The sequence below is a fragment of the Mercenaria mercenaria genome, chromosome 13, assembly GCF_021730395.1.
Source record: "Mercenaria mercenaria strain notata chromosome 13, MADL_Memer_1, whole genome shotgun sequence".
NCBI classification, from domain to species: Eukaryota; Metazoa; Mollusca; class Bivalvia; order Venerida; family Veneridae; genus Mercenaria; species Mercenaria mercenaria.
In genome coordinates, this window is record NC_069373.1 from 66,644,106 (window position 1) to 66,656,168 (window position 12,063).

The 12,063-nt window shown below is 34.4% G+C and overlaps 1 protein-coding gene across 3 annotated transcripts in view; it reads left to right on the top strand.

Moving 5' to 3' along the window:
• Window positions 1-398: 398 nt before the first annotated feature.
• LOC123530617 (uncharacterized) overlaps window positions 399-12,063 on the top strand; it is a 120,341-nt gene continuing 108,676 nt past the window's right edge. For 2 of the 3 annotated variants that reach the window (XM_053522119.1, XM_053522121.1), the window contains exon 1: window positions 399-441. The gene's annotated coding sequence lies outside the window, so the exon portion shown is untranslated. Of the gene's footprint in view, window positions 442-6,313; window positions 6,519-12,063 lie in introns of those variants that run through there. The other variant, XM_053522120.1, reaches the window with a different exon arrangement.

The window sequence follows — 12,063 nt, forward strand, 5'->3', positions numbered from 1 at the left end:
GTTTGGCGAAAAATTTAGAATATTATCGTGCTAACTACCAAGCAGTCGTGGCAGGTTCTGGCTGCCATATCTTAACTGATGCTATTTGTATCTTTCTTATGGTCGCGTCCCAAAGATCCTTGACAAAATATAAAAATATCTCTGAGCTGAAATTTACCTAGGCAGGTTCAAGCATTAGGCCTAACGCGAAAATTTGCGCTAAAACAATTTCAGGAAATAGATCTAAATAAATTTTCTTGAAATATATTATTTTTGCTGAAATATTTTAAGACAAATGTACACATTTCCTGGAAAGTATACAAGTTAAAATATGCCACCATGATAGCGAAGTGAACCATATTCTACATTGTAGCAAATGTGCGGAGTACTAGGATATATTTAACTAGGTGTTTTGTACGTCGACGTCGGTCGATTAATTAAAGCCAATTAAAGGTAGAACAGGTAAATTAGTTTTCATTTAAATAGAGTGGATTGCCGGTTATAAATGTATATTACCCATTTGGATAACAATGTAAAGATGTGAGTTTCATTCCAAAATAAGTTGGTTTACCGACAGGACGACAGAAGTGGGAGTAATTGGAGTTTAATATTTTTCGGACTTGAAATATTCGGATAGTTTAGTGCAAGAAAAAGAGGCTGATTTTAATTTTTATTGTTCGAGTAGATAGAGATATGTGTTTTTGAGTTACAGTGAAAAGCTTGTGTTCTGTCTGATTGAAAATTCTGCTTAAATCCTTTGATCATAAAAATTTGCAGTCAAAGAATATTATAAACATTGCAATATTATATTGGGATTCTCTGTCACCATATATGATTTCAGCTATCAATCTATGTAATAATGTCAGCTCTTCTCACATGGAGTGCATGTCGACTGGTTAGTTCAGGTGAGAAAAGAATTTTAAAAGGCTGATCAATGTGTCCAAGCGTAGGTTAGAATATAAAATACATGTAGAAAAAAAGAGAAGAATGTTAGCTTGGTAATCTTTCAGCTATTTTTAGGTCAGCCATTTGAAAAGAATAGATAGAGCTGTTTCACTTGCCCTTTCATTGGGGTCCCAATTTGGTTAAATTTTGTAGACATTGTATAAGCTGGGATCTTATTATCCACTAATAGGAATGCATTGTCACTCCATTACTTGTTCACTATCATGACTATGATGATATGACATGCAATGTGTAGGTTCCGTAACTCTATTTTTATTATATTTTTACAAACTTATGCCCCATTTCGGTTGTTAAGTTATGATAGACCTTGCTGCAGAGACTTGTATTGTTTGCAGAATTCAAAGACATTAGCTACAAAATGTTCATATGCATTTAGAATCCAGTGAATCCATGTCTCGTGAGTGGGTCTTTGAAGTCACTATCTCTGATACCAAATCATTTGTCCCTCACTACTGAATGCCACTGGGTGTGCACAATTCTAACATGTGATAGGAACATTTTATATCCTTCCAGAGACAAATTGGATTTTGTATTTGTGAGTACAATGTCTTTATTTTTTCAAAATATAATGTTTTTCAGTTACATGGTCAGTTTGTCTGACCAGTGTTCTTGGGTTTTGCATCAGCTTCTTGCAGCACTTGTGTTTTCATAGAAGTAGTTGATATTTTCCTTCTCATGAATTAGACATGAAAGATAAATAACTTGAGACATACTGCCTTTTGTAAAATTATCTCGGAGACATTTCTGTCACCCAGGGGATCAAACTCATGACCACTCACTCTGTACTGTCTGTAGTCTCAAGTTCTACCTAGTGATTAGTGTGGGCACACTGTTTAGATTAAGTTGAGTAACATAATCATCTCAGAGCAAAATGCTTCTTAATCTTTACCGGCAGTAAGTGGTTTTGCCTTTGCGACCAGTGCAGACCAAGATCAACCTGCTCATCCATGCAGACTTGATCATGGTCTGCACTGTTGGCTGTTCAGTCAGTAAATTTTCACCTTCAAATAATAAATGGTACTGCCTAAATTGAAAGATGGACCAGTCCATTTTAGAAATTTAGCATGCTAAAGGTTTATGTCAATGCAGTTATCTTCTTTTTGCTGTGAGGTGACAACATACAAATGTGAAATGTGTGAGTATACACTGTGAACTGTAACATTTTTGTTTTGTTTTGGTATTTGATTGTTTTTTTATGCCCCCGAAGGGAGGCATATTAGTTTTCAACTGTCCATCCGTTCGTTTGTTAGTTAGTTTGTTTGTTCGTCACAGTGTTAACTTTTTGCATGAAAGCACTTTACTCGCGAACCACTGCACCCAGGACCTTCAAACTTCACTTGCTGATAGTACTTATTGAGTACACGACCCCTACTGACTTTGGGGTCAAAGGTCAAGGTCACAGGGGCCAATATTAAGTTTATGCATGAAGGCACTTTATTTGTGAACCACTGCACCCAGGACCTTCAAACTTCACATGCTGATAGTACTTATTGAGTACACGACCCCTACTGACTTTGGGGTCACCAGGTTAAAGGTCAAGGTCACAGGGGCCAATGTTAACTTTTTGCATGAAGACACTTTACTCACGAACCACTGCACCCAGGACCTTCAAACTTCGCATGCTGATAGTACTTTTTGAGTACACAACCCCTACTGACTTTGGGATCACAAGGTCAAAGGTCAAGGTCACAGGGGCCAGTGTTAACTTCTTGCATGAAGGCACTTTACTCGCGAAATACTGCACCCAGGACCTTCAAACTTCACATGCTGATAGTACTTATTGAGTACACGACCCCTATTGACTTTGGGGTCACCAGGTCGCAGGTCAAGGCGCTGCAGGGGCATTTGTCACCATTAGTGACAGCTCTTGTTGTTTGTCTCATACCAACAATGTAAATTACAAGACTTATTCAAGGTCATCCTATAGAATCAGATTGTCTAATTCAGTCATGTTTATCTTGTTTAAAAAAAAACAACTTTTTTCTGGCAGTAAATCAGAAGTGAGTTTTACCAACAAGAAAATACTATTAGAACAATGTTTAATAGAATAGATACAGTGCCTTTAACATACATGCATGTTATCCCTTACCCTGCTATATTTCTAAAATGGACTAGTCCATAATTCAATTTGGGCAATACCACTTATTATTCACAGGGGTGTTTACTGAAAATTCACTGACTGAATAGCGAACAGTGCAGACCATGATCAGCCTGCATGGATGAGCAGGCTGATCTTGGTCTGCACTGGTCGCATTAATTTAAGGCAAAATCACTTGCCAACAGCAAACTAAAGGTTAATAGAAAACATACAGTGTCTATAACATACATGCATGTTGAGTAGTATTTATTTATAACAAGATCAATAGATTTTTTAATACAATTACCATGTTTTAATTAAATCTAGTTAGACACCTGCTGACAGGTTTATATTAATTCTGACAGGTGTTTGTGTTACATTGACAGCTATGAAATGCTCTTGTCAGTGAAAAAAAGATAATTTTTGTCATGTCATATTGTTTTTATCAGAATGAATTTTGGGTATTTTGAGGAGTTAAAATTCACTTTTGTGTGTCAGAGGTACATTGTAGTGGTTTTTTATGATGTTCGTTTTGATAAGTATGATATGAACTTTACCAGTTTACCTTCTATGTGATTCCTACATGGGATGAAGTTGAAGGTCTATTGATACATGTAACTGATTCAGATTGTAGATGGTTTTGCATTATGTGATATATTTTTCATAAGGGCATAATTACAGAGTTACGATTCTTGTAGTTGACTTGTAATGAAAATTGGTATTTCACATCCGATGAAGGATTTTCCGAATGTGATGTCATTATCTCCATCTGTAATGAAAAAGCGGTTTTATGTTATGGTAGAAGGATGCTGAAATACCATGTGAGAATACATAATTTTCTATTGTCATTATGGTCTACCACTTTAAGGAAAAGCAGGCCTTCTTAGCTTAATATGGAGATCGCAGATCTACGGATAGTCTGGTCATGAGTTTGATTTCCAAGGACGCGTATGTTCTCATTAGTGATTTGAGATAAGACGTTGTGTCAACCTCCACCTCTGATTCATGTGGGCAGTTGGCAGTCACTTGCAGAGAACAGGTTTGTACTGGTACAGAATCCTGGAACACAAGTTAGGTAAACTGCCCCCTGTTGCATAACTGAAATACTGTTGAAAAATGGTGCTAGACCCAAAACAAACAAAACTTTAAGGTGAAATATTTTATCAAATCCTTTGATATTGTTTTTTCCTTGTTGTACTGCTTTTATCTTTGCGCTTCATTCATATTTTGAAGATTGTTGCCTAGCAGCTGATAACTGTTTAAAACAGAGACCGTGGAATAAATCATGGTTTTCGATGATAAAGTATATTCATTTTCATTTTTTTTTTTCAAAATTGTTGTTTTACATTTAGTTTTACATTAAGAACAGATGTATGGAAATTAAAAACTTAAGTTAGGCCTAAAAAAAAATTTCTTTGTTTCCGGTAACATGCTAAAAAAAATTAGGGTAGGTAGGTCGGAAAAACTTTTTTTGGATTTTTTTTTTATTAAGGGAGACTTTTTGGAAATTATTTTTGTGTCAAAAAATGAATACAAATAGGGGGGTTATGCCTCTAGAGCATCAGTAAGTTGATTTAATTCTGTGACCTAAATTTTGGAGAAAATACTGATTTTTATATATTTTTTTCACACTTGGGTAGAAAAGCTGAGTAGTGTAATTTACTTATATTATCTACCACTTGCTATAAAGTCCTTAATTGGATTTATGGGTTAGATAATATAAAGATTACATTGCAAATTGTAAGATCATTGAAGTATGCAAAGTTATCATTTATTATATAGGATTGTACTAACTTCTCACTAATGCTGACATAACAGTTTTGATTAGTAATCTGACTCAAGGCATACCAGTTAAAATTTTCTTTTGAGTATTTTCTCTTTGTTCATTGATTGGTGAAAACTAAATCATGCATATCCATTTTCTGGTATTTGAACTTGAAACCTCCAGACAGAATTACTGAGAGTGGTTGTGACCGTTGTCCCATGTAGTTCTAGGACAACTTGAGTTTGAAAATAATCGGGACAACTGTGACAACTATGCACGATGGTAAGAGATGATAGTTAGGGTCTGAATTTTAACACTTAGTTTTGCCATATCTCTGTGATTCCAGCAGGTATAAAAATTAAATTTTTTATTTTGATATAAATGAGATGAGAAATCAAATTCTTAAGTCCTATTTTTGTGCCACTTGTCACCTGTACTGTGTTGATGCGCTGCAAAGCACAAATAAAATTTTAAAAAATGACTGAGCAGCAGATATGTTAGTCTGTTTTGTTCACAGGAGATAGCTCCTGAGAGTATTCAGATTTGTGTAGTTATGTCCCTTTTCTTTTCAAAACACTAGATAATCATTGAAATCAGAATATATAACAGAATTATTTAAAAAAAAAAAAAAGATTATCTAGAAGGTAGCCAGACTTGTCCCCTACCCTACACTACAACTTCATTAAATTAATGTTTTAACCGTATGCTGTACTGACAGACAGTAGCTAGAGCTTATTGGGTTCTAAGTGTTGGATAAATATATCCAGAATTCCTGGTTCTCTTTTGATCCCCTTGCAACATAATGTATTATGTTAAATTAGTACCGCTGATCTGATCCTGTGTCAGTGGTCATTTACAGGGTATGATTTACATTGTACTAGTGGTATTGAAACAGTCTGTCTTGTTTGAAGAGTTCTAAATAAAGAACATAAGTAAATATGTATATATATATATATAACTATTTCCTTTTGTTGTACTGAGCTGATATTTGCTAAATACTTCCAACTGGAACAAAAAGCCATTGACTTTATTTTAACAGATTTCAGTTTAACATGGAATTATCTGAAAAAAGTTTGAAGGTTTTCTGTTATTAAAGCAGTGTTTGCTATTTCCATTATGTACTAGTGTATAATGTTTTTGAATTACATAACTTAGGTATATATCTGCAAAGTATTCATTTAAGAATATTAAAAAAAAGCTCAAAAAGTGTTGCAACATTTTTGGTCAAGATTCTGTGTATGTGACGTTTCAATTAAATGTGTATTTTTAGATATATATATATATATATATATATATATATATATATATATATATATATATATATATATATATATATATATATATATATATATATATATATATATATTACGTCCTTCTGTGAAGTATAAATATAAAAAAATTCTCTTAGTATTTGTGTAAGCAACTTTAAACTATAGTCTATAGTTACATGTATACAAAAATAGAGAAATATTCAAACAGTATTACATATGCGTCTCAGATACTATCTTGATTTACTCACTTTGAACTTTTAAAGTTGAAACGATTTAAGTTTGCAAATTTTTATGTCATACTTCAGTAAATGACCTGAATACACCCTTTACATTTCTTTCAGGATTTTCCAACATGATATGATATATTGTAAACAAACATTGTCGTAAATGAGAATAGCCGGCCATTCACGTTTACACATAATTAACGTATTATCCTTATTTGGATTAAATCCTCGTAAAGGTATGAAATTTAGTAGAAACTTACATGAGATTGCTTATTAAATCTGTGAAATCTTGCACAGCTGTTTTCTTTTAAATCACGGTTTTAATATGTGTTTAATTGTGACACTGTAGCCGTAAAGTAAACTTACGATGTATTATTTGTTTTGTATTAGTACAAATGTATATAGCTTATATACAGCAAGTCACAGCCTTTTTAGCTCGACTATTCATAGAATAGTGAGCTATTGCACTCGCCCATGCGTCGGCGTCGGCGTCGGCGTCGGCGTCTGCGTCCGCGTCCGTGTCCCGATTTTGGTTAAGGTTTGTATGTAAGCTGGTATCTCAGTAACCACTTGTGGGAATGGATTGAAACTTCACACACTTATTCACTGTGACAAACTGACTTACATTGCACAGGTTCCATAACTCTATTTTGCTTTTTTACAAAATTATGCCCCTTTTTCGACTTAGAAATTTTTGGTTAAGGTTTTGTATGTAAGCTGGTAACTCAGTAACCACTTGTGGGAATGGATTGAAACTTCACACACTTATTCACTGTGATGAACTGATCTACATTGCACAGGTTCCATAACTCTATTTTGCTTTTTTACAAAATTATGCCCCTTTTTCGACTTAGAAATTTTTGGTTAAGGTTTTGTATGTAAGCTGGTATCTCAGTACTACTAATGGGAATGGATTGAAACTTCACATCCTTGTTCACTATCATGATCTGACATCCCACTAAGCAAGTCCCATAACTCTACTCTCTTTTTTTCAAAATTATGCCCCTTTTTCGACTTAGCAGTTTTGGTTAATTTTTGTATGTAATCTGATATCTCAATATCCACTAATTGGAATGGATTGAAACTTCACACACTTGTTCACTGTCATGATCTAACTGCACTGTGAAGGTCGCATAACTCTACTTGGCATTTTACAAAATTATGCCCCTTTGACTTAGCAGTTTTTGTTAATTTTTTGTATGTAAGCTGGTATCTCAGTATCCACAAATTGGAAAGGATTGAAACTTCACACACTTGTTCACTGTCATGATATGGACATGCAGTACAGAGGTTCAATACCTCTACTTTGCATTTTACAAAGTTTATGCCCCTTTTCAACTTTGTATTCATTCAATTGACAAGGCTGTTGAATAGTCGAGCGTTGCTGTCCTCCGACAGCTCTTGTTATCAGTTCCACAATAATGAATATATTTACATATTTATAAAGCTTTGCAGCCCGCCCGCTTAGCTCAGTAGGTAGAGCGTTGGTCTACGGATCGCAGGGTCGTGAGTTCGATCCTCGGGCGGGGCGTGTGTTCTCCGTGACTATTTGATAAACGACATTGTGTCTGAAATCATTAGTCCTCCACCTCTGATTCATGTGGGGAAGTTGGCAGTTACTTGCGGAGAACAGGTTTGTACTGGTACAGAATCCAGGAACACTGGTTAGGTTAACTGCCCGCCGTTACATGACTGAAATACTGTTGAAAAACGGCGTTAAACCCAAAACAAAACAAAAACAAACAAAAATTTATGAAGCTTTGCACAAATGTTTTTGATGTATCATCATTTTTTAACGCAGTATTTCACAATAAGCATGACATGATGAATGCTTTACATTTTGTATATTTTTCAAAAATAATTATGACATAAATTAATATGGAAAATCTAGAATATTATGTTAGTAGGTCATTATTTGCATAGTATTATAAGATGGATTTATTGCTCACGAAAAATGGTCTGTGATAGAGGTTCATATATACCAGAGTCTTTATAGTTGGGTCCATTAGTTCAGTAGGTATTAAGATATAGGTCCATGTTTTGGAGAAGAAAAGTTTGAAAGTCATCAGAGAAAGTATTGTTTTACATGAAAATTTTACAGCATATAAAATATTTATATTATTCTGCAAAACCATTCTCAATTTACTCATATATGTATTGAATTCCGGAAAGGGACTGCATGAAGGGGCCACACTTCTGGACAGTTCAGCGCCTTTAAAAACTAACCATTTTTAAAAAGCTGTTACATGTCTTCGTTTTGATGCATTTGCAACATCGCACAAGTGTTTAAACTTTACATAAGTAGGTAAAACATCGTTTTTGACAATTGTTTACATTTATTTCTTACCAAATGGCATTCTTATTTAAAGGGGACAACTCCTTTAGAATATATAAGTATCCAACTCTGTGGGACAAAACAGTAAAATATATATTGGACAAATAAGTTGTTGGTCAAGATGCTGTTCATTTACTAAAAAAATCTGTTGTTTTGTGATATACTGCTAAACCATAAGACATTAATTGAGAAGTTGCAAGTTTTGGCTGAGTCTGAAGTTGTTTGTCTTCTAACTCTGATAAATAAGGGGAAGGGGAATACTTGTATTTGTCTCATGTTTTTGTATGTATACAAACTGAGAATTTGTTGAATAAAACTTGAAACTTGGAAGTTGACAGTAACCAGTACTTGTACTTGTACTGGTATGGAACACTAGTTATCAATATATAACCTTACCCTGCAAAATTTCTAAAATGGATGGTCTTTCATTGAATTTGGGCAGTACCATTTATTATTTGAAGGGGTGTTCACTGAAAATTGACAGACTGAATAGTGAACAGTGCAGACCATGATCAACCTGCACAGATGTGCAGGCTGATCTTGGTCTGCACTGGTCATGATCAGTCTGCACGGACATGCAGGCTGATCTTGGTCTGCACGCACGGACGTGCAGGCTGATCTTGGTCTGCACGCACGGACATGCAGGCTGATCTTGGTCTGCACGCACGGACGTGCAGGCTGATCTTGGTCTGCACGCATGGACGTGCAGGCTGATCTTGGTCTGCACGCACGGACGTGCAGGCTGAACTTGGTCTGCACGCAGGGATGTGCTGGCTGATCTTTGTCTGCACTGGTCGCAAAGGCAAATTGCCACTTGCATCCAGCAGCCTTTAATAAGGATAAATGAATAGCTTTTATCGTGTTTCTCACAAACGTACAGAAAACTTACCCTTAATTTTGTTATATAATAAGGCTATATGACCATCAGTGATTTTGATAAATAATTATGAAGTAAATTGTATTTAGCCTACTAGGTAGTTATGAAGTCAAAAATATTTGTTGTACTTGTAAGGCTGTGCTGATGTAATGTAATTAGCCTTAATTATTAATGGCAATGTTTTTTCAGTTTATGTGTCCAGTTTAACGTTTTTGCTATATATGACATATATGGCATTGTTTCACTGCAAAATCTAAGTCATTTCATTCATTTACATTCCTACATAGAGAAAAGTTACATTTTTTCTTCATAATTCGCCACAAGTATGTGTGATGACAAGAAACTGTTTATCTGATGGTTAAAGGGTGTGAATGAATATAAATTGCAAATTTATTGGTATCAGTGAAATCCCGCAACAAATTTTATCTGCCTCTATTAAGGATACATGTAAATATTTGTTTAGTTTTACTGTTTGTAGCCACACATGTACATTCTTAATGTTCTATGTGTGAAGTACATTGTATGGTCAGATAGATCAATTGTAAGTCTTGAATTTTATCTGCTGATGACCACCAATGATATATAAATCATAAATAAGGACAGAAAATCATCGGTGTTGTACTTTAATTGAGAAAGGGGCAGGGTTTAGTTGGAGGTAAGATGGCATGGGGGAAGTTTAGAGTCACACTGATACACTTCGGGTTCTATGGAAACTTTTCAAGCTTTTGATGGTGGAGGAAGATGCAGGCATGGGCGGAAACCTGGCTGCATGGTTTTCTCACATGAAGAATTCTACACCCAAACGATGTTTTGAAACTGCATCAATGAAGGACAAGTGATTAAAAATCATTGATTGTAACCACTCGGCCATGGGTTGTAAGAATTCAGTTTTACCAATAGAGATATGTAAGCAAACATTAAATTGTCTCAAAGAAAATATCCAGTAGCCTATTTTAACGTTTCCTTGAAAAGATTTCTTTATGACAGTGTTTACATTTGGTAAGACAGAATACGGCAAGGCCTGCATTTTGTTATCTGTGACAGCAATTTGGAATTTTTTAGACAGTACCTTCATTTTTGTATCTCTGACATGTCTGTGTATTAGTAACAAACCATTTTGAGACTGGCTGGCATTTTGATTTGACTGCTAACTTTAAATCACTTGCCTCTCACCGATGTGGGTTTTAGTCTCACTTGGGGCTTAGAATTCTTCATGTGAGGAAGCCATTCAACTGGTCCATTCAGCTGGTTTACAGAAAGTCAGTGGTTCTACCCAGGTACCACCCATAATAAAATTATGCCCATAGGGGCACCCCAGGGTTCTTCCTCCACCATCCAAAGCTGGAAAGTCGTCATATGACCTATAATTGTGTTGGTGTGACATTGAAAATCCAACAAAATAATTGTTCTTTGGACACATGACTATGTTTATTTACAATTAATATAATAGTTTCATAATTTGATAGTTAAGACTTGTTCAGACATGCAGCCAGTGTTTTTCTTTTTGTTCAGCATTCACTATTGTAACAGTGAAATTAAAAACCTCATTTTAGAAGATTTTTTTCCATTAAATCATTATTTCTTTGTATATCATCTTTTAACAGAAGTTTTGAATATATGCTCAAATTTCTCACTTTGAATATGAAACCAAAAATGGTTTGTGATATCATTCAATTTGTCCATGACATTATGGTTTATTATGACAATAAATGTTGATGACCCGGTGCAATATGAAGTCATAAAAGACTACCTGAGAGGGTGATATTTTTGATAACTCAAGTAGACTGGGGGTAACATTTCATAACAGAATGGTACTAATGTTACTAAGTGACCTTGGCATTTTTCATTATAGATTGATAAGGCGTAAAAAATTGTTTGTTTCCGGTATTCCGACCTACCCTAAATTTTTGGCCCGACCCTAAATGTTTTTATGGCCTAATGGAGAATAATTTTTTCAACTTTTTGATAAAAGTTGCAAAACTGCACTTTTATGCTTTAAACATGGCCAGTGATGTTAGAAATCAACTTACTGATGCTCTTAAGGCATTTCCCCCTTATTTGTATTCATTTTTTGACACAAAAATAATTTTAGAAAAGTCTCCCTTAATTATTATTATTATTATTATTATACCAGATTTATATAGCGCCCTTTTCATGATCAATTTCACGTTCAAAGGCGCTTTACATAGTTCAAATTTTAATAAAAAAAATTAAAAAAAAAAAAATTTCCGACCTACCTACCCTAATTTTTTTGAGCATGTTACCGGAAAGAAAGAATATTTTTTTAGGTCTAATTATGTAACAGTTGTATTTAAATTTTCGTAGGTCTTTGCAGTTTAAATAAAAATGTTGTTATGGTAAGCAAACTATTTTGTAATTTGCCAAATCATTAATTATAGAACTAAGCAGTGATGAAATTTTATGTCATATGAAACCTTTGTTTAAACAAAATTGTATTTTAACATTTTTTACAAGGTCAAAACAGATTCATAAAAATCTGATTTTGATGAAAATCTGCCCAAAAACATGTGTATACATGTATTTCATTTTAAACAGTATCCTTTAAGAC